This window comes from Dermacentor andersoni, unplaced genomic scaffold (genome assembly GCF_023375885.2).
Source record: "Dermacentor andersoni unplaced genomic scaffold, qqDerAnde1_hic_scaffold ctg00000517.1, whole genome shotgun sequence".
Lineage (NCBI taxonomy): Eukaryota > Metazoa > Arthropoda > Arachnida > Ixodida > Ixodidae > Dermacentor > Dermacentor andersoni.
In genome coordinates, this window is record NW_027315201.1 from 2,501 (window position 1) to 15,000 (window position 12,500).

Here is a 12,500-nt window from a genome sequence, read left to right on the forward strand (position 1 = left end):
GTTTGGGAAAACCTATTTTATGCAGTAGTTTTTATTATTATTATTTTTTTTTTTTTTATTGTGAGAGACGTGAAATCGACACCACGAAATGAACGTCCCTTTGTTACCCTTTTGTTACCGCGGCTTCGAAACCGTGCGTAATACCAATTTAATTGTGTCCTGGTTGGCCGTTTGTCAGCACTTTGTGTTCTTCTAGAAAATCAACTACTAGTTTATAAATTACGTGCGCGAAATTTTCCTCCGTGTGCACCACCAAAATACTTAAAGAAGAGAGAATGCGTCCGGGGCCTTGGGATTTCGAAAATGACGTGCTCTGAAATTTTCACATCCGCCATTGGAAAGATAATTATTATCCGTCGTAAAAAAAAAAAAAAAGAAAAAAAAAAAAGAAAGAAATCACATTTGAAATTATCATTGAAAGTGGCCACGTTTTTCGGGGCATGTCTTGATGAAATAATCTCAGTTCAGTTCAGCATGATTGGATTTCATCTTTTCCAGTATTCTCAGTACTCTCGTTGTAGTACCAATTGCCGGCAGATTTTTTTTTTTAGTTGTTTAGAGTTATACATTCCTGAACGATGTTTTTCTTTTCCTCAAAGCTAGCCATAGAACCAGCGCTTTCTATAAAATCATGACAATAAGAATCCAGCATATCGGTTCATCTTCGGCGCGATTAAAGTTCGGGAACTGGCGATTTTTTATTGCCGTGATCAAGAAGGTTAACACCAGATAAGGCGTGATATTTCAGCATACCAGTCGCGATATCTAATCGAATCTAAGATTGAAATGGCGTTCTGAATTCTTTCGGTTCCAGATAGAAAGAAACAGAAAAAAAAAAAAAAAAGAAAGGATGTGATTGATTGCCATTCAAATCTGAAGACCGCGTGGAGAAAGTGTTCCGGTTTACATTCGGCAAATCAAAATGAACGGCTAAAATTAATCTATCGTCTGGTTTCATGCGCGAGATCACGTAAAAGGCAGCCATTCTTCTTAACATGGTTTCTCTCTTTTGCTCTCTCATTCGCGCACGGAAATTTCTTCGTACGGGAATTTTATGAAGCGAAGGCGGCTGCAGACCATTTTCTTTGTTTAGTTCATGTTCGTAGGCGCAAATTACAAACCTAACACTTGGAGCAACATTTCCACTACTCTAGAGGGGCATGAACTGTAGACAGTGCACGCTTTCTCATTTATCCAATCGCTCGCAAACACATTGCATTGCTAGTCTACAGTGGCAATACAAAGTGACGTTTCACCATGCACGTCGAAGTTCATTACCAGTACCGCGCCAGCATCGACCGGCCGGCGAAGCGACGAGCTCAGCAGCGCATGCGCAAGGCCCGACACCACCCCAACCGAGCTTCCCTGCTTATCGGAGAGAACAAGTGCGCGTGAACACGGGCGCGTCTGAGTATCTGGATTTAAAAAAAAAAAAAGAAAACAAAGAAAGCGTTTCCGAGATATTGACAAAGACAAGTGGTCGCGGTCGCTCTGAATCTTATCGTATTATAGAAAACGTGGGAAGGCGGCGCTTCCTCGAGGGTCAGAAAGTACAATCGTCGAACTAGGTGGCAAGTGGAGTACATCCTTTTTCTTGGAACGGTTTGCAATTGACTGCTTGAATGTGCCGACCACGCGTCGCGGGTCGCGTATAGAGCCAACCGTTGGCAAGCACGCGTCTAGCGTAGCAGCAGAACCGATCGCGGTTGCGATAACCCATCGTTGGCAGCGAAAAAGAAAAACACCCACACGCAGTTTGTAGCAATAACCGTACAAATCAATGTGGTTTTAAATATAGCTTCACTGGTCACCCAAGAAGGGCACCGAAACTTTCTCATGACGCACACCGCTGTAGTCCACAAAGAACAAAGCGCACAAAATAGATATGATACAGCCGCACCGCATTATTTCGTGTTTTCAGCATTTCATTACTTTCGTGTGCATGCGCGCTAGGGCCACGCAGGCCAGGAGTAAAAGGCACGAAAAGAAAAAAAAAAAAAAAAATGATACGCAATCCTAAGCTTTGACTTGACTGCTGTGGCACTCGCATTTGTGTTCTTTACCTTAGGCGAACGCAATGCGCAAACTGAACTGGAATTTCCAATAATGGAAATTCCTGTTTGGCTCATATTTGCGTTTTTCGCCCGAGCAAGCGCTTCACTGCACTACGCTTTGCCCCTTCAACGTGGCTACACTGCCCGGCAGGCGTGTTCTGCGTAGGGCCGAACCTGCAGGCAAAAAGCATGGGCGCCGCCATCTTGTTGAGAGCGGCGCCAGGGACACAATCGCGCCTAGCTCATTGAGTTTTCCCCCAAAACTGAAAAAAATTTGACTTCATTAAACGAGAAAGATGCCACGAGTGCCCCAACAAAAAGCTTTGAGGATTACCGAAGGGTAACTGAGGGCGACGCAACGGGCTCTGGAAAGAAGGATGATGGGTGTGGCGTCACGGGGGGATCGGAATAGAGCAGATTGGGGTGTGCGAGAAGAAACGCTCGTTAATGACACCAAAGTTTAAACCAGGAAAAACAAATGGGCATGCGCAGGGCATGCAATCTGGGGGGAAGATAACCGGTGGCCATTAAGGGTTACAGACTGAATTCCAAGAGGAGGGAAGCGTAGCAGGGGGTGGCAGAAAGTTAGGAGGGCAGATTAGATTAGGGACTACATGGCGACAATCGGCACCTGACCGGGGTACTTGGAGGATCATGGCAGATGCCTTTGCCCTGCAGTGGGCGTAGCCAGGATGATGATGATGATGATGTTCATGATGAAAAGGTAGCAACAGGTCTTCGTAACATACAGGTTAGAAAGATGAGGCACCTTTTAACCCTTGAATATATTTCGCCACATTTGGGCATACGACAAGTTTGTTTTCGAGGCGCTCGGTCCCACTGCTGCGAAAATGTGTACACAAAGGCTGCACAGTAGTTGCCAGAAATCGGGCACTCTATTTTTCTTTCATAGGGAATCTTTCTTCCACTTGGGCAGCGGATTTCGGCGGCAGGGCGAGCTTGCGTGGCCGCGGTGGTTTACGGATCCAAGCGATAGTGAACTCCAAAATCCAGTGTTGGCTTTGAGTGGGATTCATATTGATTGCGAACCCCACGGCTAATCCTACCCCCCATCCCCCCAAGTGGCTCTTTACAGGAGACAATCATTCAGAGACATCGGACAAATAGGAATTCTGGTTCTTTCTTTTGCTTTCATTAATTTTTCTCGAAGCCCATAACTAGAAATTTGCTGGAGCGGCTGTCCCATTTGCGACGCAACAAGTGCGACGCTACACACAGATGGAGTGGCAGTTTAATTACTCTCGTGGTCCGCGAACCGGCATCGTTGCGTGTAGTATAGGAATGGTGCGTGTCAAGTCACTGCTCGCGTTGAGCTTGTGCTCTTCATTTTGATTGAATGAAGTCTCACCTAAGTGAGCGGGGCCGATCCCGGAGGTAGTGCAATACCGGGCCGACCTGCGGCGGAGGTGAAGCAGGCTTCAAGCACTCCGCCAACTTCCAAAAATAGGTTTAATATCGTGGGTCCATATAGAACCCGTATCAGATATTAAGCTGATAAGAACAGATACTACACTTTGATCTTAGCCAAAAGGCCGAGAAGCGATGTCCTTCACTTCACTTCATTGTACTACTGCCTTGTGGGCGCCCTGCCGACATGGGTAACCTCAGCAACAGCGTGGGCAATATTATAAAATTCAGCCTGTGTACAGACTCAACGCTCCCTATCTCACGGATGAACTCGCAACGCCTCAGTCTTTCGCTGTTAACGAAACGCTGTCGCGTAGAAACGAGACCCGAGTGCAAGCTTGCTTGTAACGCGAAACCAACCAAGGCAACCTCGTAGAAAACGGAACAGGCGAGCGGAAAAAAACGCGCCAGGGGAATGCTTACTTCCGTCTGAATGCGACCGCTCAAGGTGACCTTCCTTGAGGGCTTCGTTTCAAGCCCGTGTGCAATTGTAATATACTACGCGCATTTCCTTCATTTCTTTTTATTTACCGCAAGGCCCACTGAAAATTTTGATACGGCACAGGCCGGGACGGATCGCAACGTGTCGATTCGACCGGTAGAATTAGGTAGCATGCCCCATGTACGAAGACGAGCAACATAGAAGTGAATGACAAAATAAATATAGAAAACGCTGCACACTCCTTCCCACCGGAAACATAGAGGGGAGAAAGATCGCCATCTGAAACACAGGCATTGTAAAAAAAAAAAAAAAAGTGCTACCTCATCATCTTTACCATTACCGTGTGTGTGTATGTATATATGCATGTGTGTGTGTGTGTGTGTGTGTGTGTGTTTGTGTATTTATATATATATATATATATATATACGCACACATGCTAGCATAGCTTAAACGCAGCTGGAAAGCTCAGCCTTGCACAAGAACCACCCCCTGTCGCAAACCCCTTTGAAACATTCAAATGGGAAACACGAGTACAGCGAGGTCGTTCGAACCTGGCGCCAAAACGCATTAGCGCCATCTGTGTACGGAACTAGGAAAACCTGCGGACTTTGCAATACAGAAAGAAAGGTAGATGGCGCGAGCTAACGCTCCATTGCATACTAAGAACGAGAGTTAGTGAATAATGGCAGAAACGTCTTGGGAAGAGAAAAAAAAAAAAAAAAAACGCGCAACAGTTGTTGGCTTGTGCAAGCACTCTATGTTACAGCGATTAAAGAGCATAGCATCTTCTACAACAGCAGCTACAAAAAGAAGAAGAACGTGAGAGAGGGAGAGACACAGGCGTGTTTCTTTGGAATGCAGAGCATGCAGCACATACTATAAAGTGCCAAAGAGACGGGGAAAGCAGATGGCGCGAAGGTGTATGTCCTCAAAGCTTGAAAGCAATTTCTAAATTACAACATGTACCGAAGTCCACCTACTCTCATCAGGTTGCTCCCGCCTCCAGTTGCGTTTAAAGTGAAATTACAGTCGCCTCAAAGGCAGACAGAGAGAGAGTGAAAATAGGTACACTTGCTTCGCGCAGCTGCAGCCGTTCAAATTTTACAGCAAGAGCACTCCCGAAAGCACAAAGTCCGCTGCCGCCTGGGCGCAATGCGCTCGCTTCAGTAAATTGCCGTGCTGGCCTCGGCAACCAAGAGGTGTAGTGCGGCAGACTGCTGCATTGTAGCACACCGGAAACCGTGCAGACGTAAGCGATCGCCTCGACATCGCTGCGAGCGCTCGAAGAGACAAAGTCCGAAACCACGTGTGCCGGGGCGGTGCGAGCGCGACGCCTTTGACGCAACTTTTGCGTACAAGCCGCCGCACCGCCACGACGGAATCGCTGGCATCCCGCACGCAGCTGCATTGTGTCACGCCGGCAATCGTTGAAACACCACGCAGTCGTCGGCGTCGGCCCCGACATGGTTGCGAGCGCTGGAAGAGACAAAGTCCGAAACCGCGTGTGCCGGGGCGGCGCGAGCGCGACGCCTTTGACGCAACTTTTGCGTACAAGCCGCCGCACGGACACGACGGAGCCGGTGTCACCCTGCAGAGGGCTGCACTATAGCACGCCGGGAACCGGCAAAGAACCGCGCAGACGTCGTCGTTGGCCGCGGCGTTGCCGCGAGCACGCGAAGAGACAAAGTCCGAAACGACGTCAGCCGGGGCGTCGAGCACGCCGCCCGCACTGTTCGCACGCGTGCTCGGAAATGGCGAAGGGGCCGCGCTAGCGTGCCTTGAATCGGTGAGCGGCGGTACCGCGGCAATCGCCAGAGCTCGAATCCGCCCTGCAAAAGCCAAATATAGGCGCTCGGCTCGGCGCAGTACGCCGCCGCGTCGCACGAGTACGGCCCCATGGAGGTCTGGGCACTTATCGCTGCTACTGTAAGGGGCCGTACGGCCCCGGCCGACATTGTACCGTAGTGCGATTTTCGTCTTGCGCGTGCTCGTGGCGGTGTCCGCGCACCGTTCCGAAGTCGACAATCGTGCCCACGACTACGCGAGCGCTGGAAGAGACAAAGTCCGAAACCGCGTGTGCCGGGGCGGCGCGAGCGCGACGCCTTTGACGCAACTTTTGCGTACAAGCCGCCGCACGGCCACGACGGAGCCGGTGTCACCCTGCAGAGGGCTGCACTATAGCACGCCGGGAACCGGCAAAGAACCGCGCAGACGTCGTCGTTGGCCGCGGCGTTGCCGCGAGCACGCGAAGAGACAAAGTCCGAAACGACGTCAGCCGGGGCGTCGAGCACGCCGCCCGCACTGTTCGCACGCGTGCTCGGAAATGGCGAAGGGGCCGCGCTAGCGTGCCTTGAATCGGTGAGCGGCGGTACCGCGGCGATCGCCAGAGCTCGAATCCGCCCTGCAAAAGCCAAATATTGGCGCTCGGCTCGGCGCAGTACGCCGCCGCGTCGCACGAGTACGGCCCCATGGAGGTCTGGGCACTTATCGCTGCTACTGTAAGGGGCCGTACGGCCCCGGCCGACATTGTACCGTAGTGCGATTTTCGGCTTGCGCGTGCTCGTGGCGTAGTCCGCGCACCGTTCCGACGTCGACAATCGTGCCCACGACTACGCGAGCGCTGGAAGAGACAAAGTCCGAAACCGCGTGTGCCGGGGCGGCGCGAGCGCGACGCCTTTGACGCAACTTTTGCGTACAAGCCGCCGCACGGACACGACGGAATCGCTGGCATCCCGCACGCAGCTGCATTGTGTCACGCCGGCAATCGTTGAAACACCACGCAGTCGTCGGCGTCGGCCCCGACATGGTTGCGAGCGCTGGAAGAGACAAAGTCCGAAACCGCGTGTGCCGGGGCGGCGCGAGCGCGACGCCTTTGACGCAACTTTTGCGTACAAGCCGCCGCACGGCCACGACGGAGCCGGTGTCACCCTGCAGAGGGCTGCACTATAGCACGCCGGGAACCGGCAAAGAACCGCGCAGACGTCGTCGTTGGCCGCGGCGTTGCCGCGAGCACGCGAAGAGACAAAGTCCGAAACGACGTCAGCCGGGGCGTCGAGCACGCCGCCCGCACTGTTCGCACGCGTGCTCGGAAATGGCGAAGGGGCCGCGCTAGCGTGCCTTGAATCGGTGAGCGGCGGTACCGCGGCGATCGCCAGAGCTCGAATCCGCCCTGCAAAAGCCAAATATTGGCGCTCGGCTCGGCGCAGTACGCGGCCGCGTCGCACGAGTACGGCCCCATGGAGGTCTGGGCACTTATCGCTGCTACTGTAAGGGGCCGTACGGCCCCGGCCGACATTGTACCGTAGTGCGATTTTCGGCTTGCGCGTGCTCGTGGCGTAGTCCGCGCACCGTTCCGACGTCGACAATCGTGCCCACGACTACGCGAGCGCTGGAAGAGACAAAGTCCGAAACCGCGTGTGCCGGGGCGGCGCGAGCGCGACGCCTTTGACGCAACTTTTGCGTACAAGCCGCCGCACGGCCACGACGGAGCCGGTGTCACCCTGCAGAGGGCTGCACTATAGCACGCCGGGAACCGGCAAAGAACCGCGCAGACGTCGTCGTTGGCCGCGGCGTTGCCGCGAGCACGCGAAGAGACAAAGTCCGAAACGACGTCAGCCGGGGCGTCGAGCACGCCGCCCGCACTGTTCGCACGCGTGCTCGGAAATGGCGAAGGGGCCGCGCTAGCGTGCCTTGAATCGGTGAGCGGCGGTACCGCGGCAATCGCCAGAGCTCGAATCCGCCCTGCAAAAGCCAAATATTGGCGCTCGGCTCGGCGCAGTACGCCGCCGCGTCGCACGAGTACGGCCCCATGGAGGTCTGGGCACTTATCGCTGCTACTGTAAGGGGCCGTAGGGCCCCGGCCGACATTGTACCGTAGTGCGATTTTCGTCTTGCGCGTGCTCGTGGCGGTGTCCGCGCACCGTTCCGAAGTCGACAATCGTGCCCACGACTACGCGAGCGCTGGAAGAGACAAAGTCCGAAACCGCGTGTGCCGGGGCGGCGCGAGCGCGACGCCTTTGACGCAACTTTTGCGTACAAGCCGCCGCACGGCCACGACGGAGCCGGTGTCACCCTGCAGAGGGCTGCACTATAGCACGCCGGGAACCGGCAAAGAACCGCGCAGACGTCGTCGTTGGCCGCGGCGTTGCCGCGAGCACGCGAAGAGACAAAGTCCGAAACGACGTCAGCCGGGGCGTCGAGCACGCCGCCCGCACTGTTCGCACTCGTGCTCGGAAATGGCGAAGGGGCCGTGCTAGCGTGCCTCGAATCGATCGGCCGGGGGCCCCGTAGGGCGACAGAAAGGCAATTGTGCAGGAAACCGTACTGGCCATTAGCGAGAAATTGCCGTTCGCGCATTCGGTAGACGCGCTGCGCTTTCACGACTTCGGCATTGTGCTGCCGACGTAAGCTTTCAATCTTGCTCGCGGCGTTACGAGGCGGCACGATTTTCGCCAAACGCTCGTCGAAAGTGGCACGAGTACGGCCCCATGGAGGTCTGGGTACTTATCGCTGCTATTATATGGGGGTCCCAGAGAGCAGTCGCCCCCAAAGCGACCTGGGTGTTTGATATGCGGCGGGCTTCGTGCCCGTCAAGCGTGTCCCCGGTATCGCTCCCGTGGATCCCACAGCTGACGTCTGCAGCCTCATCCGCTTGATGCGTTAGGGGCTGGTTGTCGGACGACGCTTTTTCCACGATATCGAAGTGTGTTCCGCATCGTCCTCGGACGAATCAAATACGAAAGCGCCGAAGGCGCGGGCGTGACCCGTCGCCTAGCGGCTTTGCCGTCTCGGCTACGTTGCAAGTGTCGGTCGGTCCACCAGTGCTGCGGGCTCGAGAGAAACCGCAAGCCGCGATCGAGTCGACACAACCGGTCTATCGAGAATGTTGCGTGCTTCTTGCCGCGTGGCGATACCCGGCCCTGCGGGGAGGGCGCCGTAGCGAGCTCGAACGCCGTCGTCTCGGACTGTGCAAAGTGCTACCCTTTGCGAGAACGAAGCGTGTTGGGGCGCCTGAAGGTGGCCTCGGCATCGCAAAAACGGCGTCCGGCCTGCTTGAAAGGCTGGACGCGCAGTTGAACGATTACCTGGTTGATCCTGCCAGTAATCATATGCTTGTCTCAAAGATTAAGCCATGCATGTCTAAGTACATGCCGAAATAAGGCGAAACCGCGAATGGCTCATTAAATCAGTTATGGTTCCTTAGATCGTTTCTTCCTACTTGGATAACTGTGGCAATTCTAGAGCTAATACATGCAGTGAGCCTGAAGCCCTTTGGGCGACGGGTGCTTTTATTAGACCAAGATCGATCGGGTTTCGGCCCGTATTGTGTGGTGACTCTGGATAACTTTGTGCTGATCGCATGGCCACGAGCCGGCGACGTTTCTTTCAAGTGTCTGCCTTATCAACTTTCGATGGTAGGTTACTTGCTTACCATGGTTGTTACGGGTAACGGAGAATCAGGGTTCGATTCCGGAGAGGGAGCCTGAGAAACGGCTACCACATCCAAGGAAGGCAGCAGGCGCGCAAATTACCCACTCCCGGCACGGGGAGGTAGTGACGAAAAATAACAATACGGGACTCTTTTGAGGCCCCGTAATTGAAATGAGTACACTCTAAATCCTTTAACGAGGATCAATTGGAGGGCAAGTCTGGTGCCAGCAGCCGCGGTAATTCCAGCTCCAATAGCGTATACTAAAGCTGCTGCGGTTAAAAAGCTCGTAGTTGGATCTCAGTTCCAGACGAGTAGTGCATCTACCCGATGCGACGGCTCGGACTGAACATCATGCCGGTCCTTTCTTGGTGCACTTCATTGTGTGCCTCGAGAAGGCCGGTGCTTTTACTTTGAAAAAATTAGAGTGCTCAACGCAGGCGAGTCGCCTGAATAAACTTGCATGGAATAATAGAACAAGACCTCGTTTCTGTTCTGTTGGTTTTTGGAATACGAGGTAATGATTAAGAGGGACAGACGGGGGCATTCGTATTGCGGCGCTAGAGGTGAAATTCTTGGACCGTCGCAAGACGAACTACTGCGAAAGCATTTGCCAAGAATGTTTTCTTTGATCAAGAACGAAAGTCAGAGGTTCGAAGGCGATCAGATACCGCCCTAGTTCTGACCATAAACGATGCCAACCAGCGATCCGCCTGAGTTACTCAAATGACTCGGCGGGCAGCTTCCGGGAAACCAAAGTGTTTGGGTTCCGGGGGAAGTATGGTTGCAAAGCTGAAACTTAAAGGAATTGACGGAAGGGCACCACCAGGAGTGGAGCCTGCGGCTTAATTTGACTCAACACGGGAAAACTTACCCGGCCCGGACACTGGGAGGATTGACAGATTGAGAGCTCTTTCTTGATTCGGTGGATGGTGGTGCATGGCCGTTCTTAGTTGGTGGAGCGATTTGTCTGGTTAATTCCGATAACGAACGAGACTCTAGCCTATTAAATAGGTGCGGGGTTCCCAGCACCTTACAACCTTCTTAGAGGGACAAGCGGCTCCTAGCCGCACGAAACAGAGCAATAACAGGTCTGTGATGCCCTTAGATGTCCGGGGCCGCACGCGCGCTACACTGAAGGAAGCAGCGTGTCTTTATCCCTGTCTGAAAGGACTGGGTAACCCGTGGAACTTCTTTCGTGATTGGGATAGGGGCTTGCAATTGTTCCCCTTGAACGAGGAATTCCCAGTAAGCGCGAGTCATAAGCTCGCGTTGATTACGTCCCTGCCCTTTGTACACACCGCCCGTCGCTACTACCGATTGAATGATTTAGTGAGGTCTTCGGACCGATGTCCGGCGCGGCCTTTCGGTTGCGCCGGTCTGTTGGAAAGATGACCAAACTTGATCATTTAGAGGAAGTAAAAGTCGTAACAAGGTTTCCGTAGGTGAACCTGCGGAAGGATCATTACCGGATTGTGAAGGGTGGCGAGCGCCATTGTTTCTACCCCGTGTGGGTGAAGCAGCTCGCTGCGCCCGACGCTTTCCGCCGCTGGCCCCGCTTGGACGCGGGGACGGCTATACCCGAACATGCCGGGGACTGCCTGAATTTTGAGGGGCGCCCCGTGCCAAATTTGTTGCGCCCAGTGGACGCCGGCTGCAACCTTGGACGGTTGGCTTGGCCGCGCCCGCGGGTAGAAACGGCGTAACGCACACTGGGTGGGCTTTCTGTCCGCTTTGGCGCTCTTGCGCGGAATGGGAGTAAGACGACCCGACCTGCTGCTTTGCCCAGTACGAGGGGAACGGCGAAGCGTGCGGTCGGTCAAGGAACTGACGGTCGAGAGCTAATGCCGCTGCCGCTTAGTACACACACGGAACCGTGGTGCGAGCGCTCTCCCGTCCTCCGCGGCAAACGCTGCCGAGTCTGAAAAGGCTGGCGGCTGCCGGTCGCTTCCTGCGGCGAGTATGGAGTAACGACCCGACTTTGTTGCCACCCAAGTACTAAAGGAACGGTGTGGCGCTCGGTCGGTCATGGAACTGTCGGTATGAGGGTGCGGCTGCCAAGTACGGAAGGAACCGTGGCCTAAAGTGCTCTCCCGTCCTCCGCGGCAAATGCCACCGAGTCCGAAAGGGCCGGAGGCTGCCGGTCGGCTCCTGCTCGTGACGCGCGAGGTGTCGAGATCGCGGTTTAATGCGACGACGTCTGCAGGCTATTCGCCCGCCGCCGAGGGAAAGGCGGCGTTGCTGCGAAGTACCGAAGGAAACGCGGCTTTGCTACGTCGGAAGCGTTCTGCGGTTAGCGGACTTGTGCGCTTTGGGAAGGCGCCGCACGTCGAAAGAGGAAGTACGGACAGACGAGGGACTGTAGTCCCGGTTTCGAACGCACTTGCGGCCAGGCCCTTGCTGGCTTCGTCTTCCGCCTCAAGTAGACTTGTTGTGGCGCCGGCGCAGGGAGCCGTCCCTGGCACTGGCCGAGTGGTTTTGGAGAGCTGCGCGAGTACGCGCGCCGGGCTCTTGTCTTTCGTCTCAAGTAGGCTGTTGGATCAACAGCGGTTATGCTGCGGCGATCTGCCGATGCGAAAGTGTGTGTGTGTTTGAGGCCCTTCTATGAACCTACTGCTGACTGAAGCGAAGCACGTCGATGGGGGTGAAGCCCTGCCCGTGGCCGTGTAGCCGTTAAAGACTCCACAGCGGCTTAGCCCTAATCATGGCTCTGTCGCTCTTTGCAATTTTTAGTGGAGCGATGTGAACGTGCACACGAGACACACGGGTCCGGTGGATGGTTGGCAGGTAAAACCGGCTTCGAGTGCGCGCAAACGGCATAAGGTGCCTCGAGGGCAAGCGAGGAAGGCGTGGGCGCAAAACACACGCGCGAGTAGCAGGAGTGGAGTGCCATTAGGCTTTCAGCTGCTGAGACGCGGCCGCCGAAAGAGCGAGACTGGAGGAGCGCACGCCGAAAGGCGCTCTTCGAAACCACACACAGGGAGACGCCACGTGCCTAAAACCCTGGTTGTACTGTACTGAATTGAACAAACTATTTTTCACGACTCTAAGCGGTGGATCACTCGGTTCTCGGGTCGATGAAGAACGCAGCCAGCTGCGAGACTTGGTGTGAATTGCAGGACACACTGAGCACTGATTCTTTGAACGC

The 12,500-nt window shown here is 54.4% G+C and overlaps 3 non-coding genes across 3 annotated transcripts in view; 2 read left to right on the forward strand and 1 right to left on the reverse strand.

Annotated features, from left to right (window-relative positions):
• Positions 1–3,427: 3,427 nt before the first annotated feature.
• LOC140214630 (U2 spliceosomal RNA) lies at positions 3,428–3,619 on the reverse strand. Its single transcript, XR_011891567.1, has one exon. It is a non-coding gene; the product is annotated as a U2 spliceosomal RNA (small nuclear RNA).
• A 5,386-nt stretch (positions 3,620–9,005) lies between these two features.
• Positions 9,006–10,820, forward strand: LOC140214623 (small subunit ribosomal RNA). Its single transcript, XR_011891560.1, has one exon. It is a non-coding gene; the product is annotated as a small subunit ribosomal RNA (ribosomal RNA).
• A 1,574-nt stretch (positions 10,821–12,394) lies between these two features.
• LOC140214621 (5.8S ribosomal RNA) overlaps positions 12,395–12,500 on the forward strand; it is a 153-nt gene continuing 47 nt past the window's right edge. Inside the window, exon 1 of the ribosomal RNA XR_011891558.1 lies at positions 12,395–12,500. This exon is cut by the window's right edge and continues 47 nt beyond it. This is a non-coding gene — a ribosomal RNA (5.8S ribosomal RNA).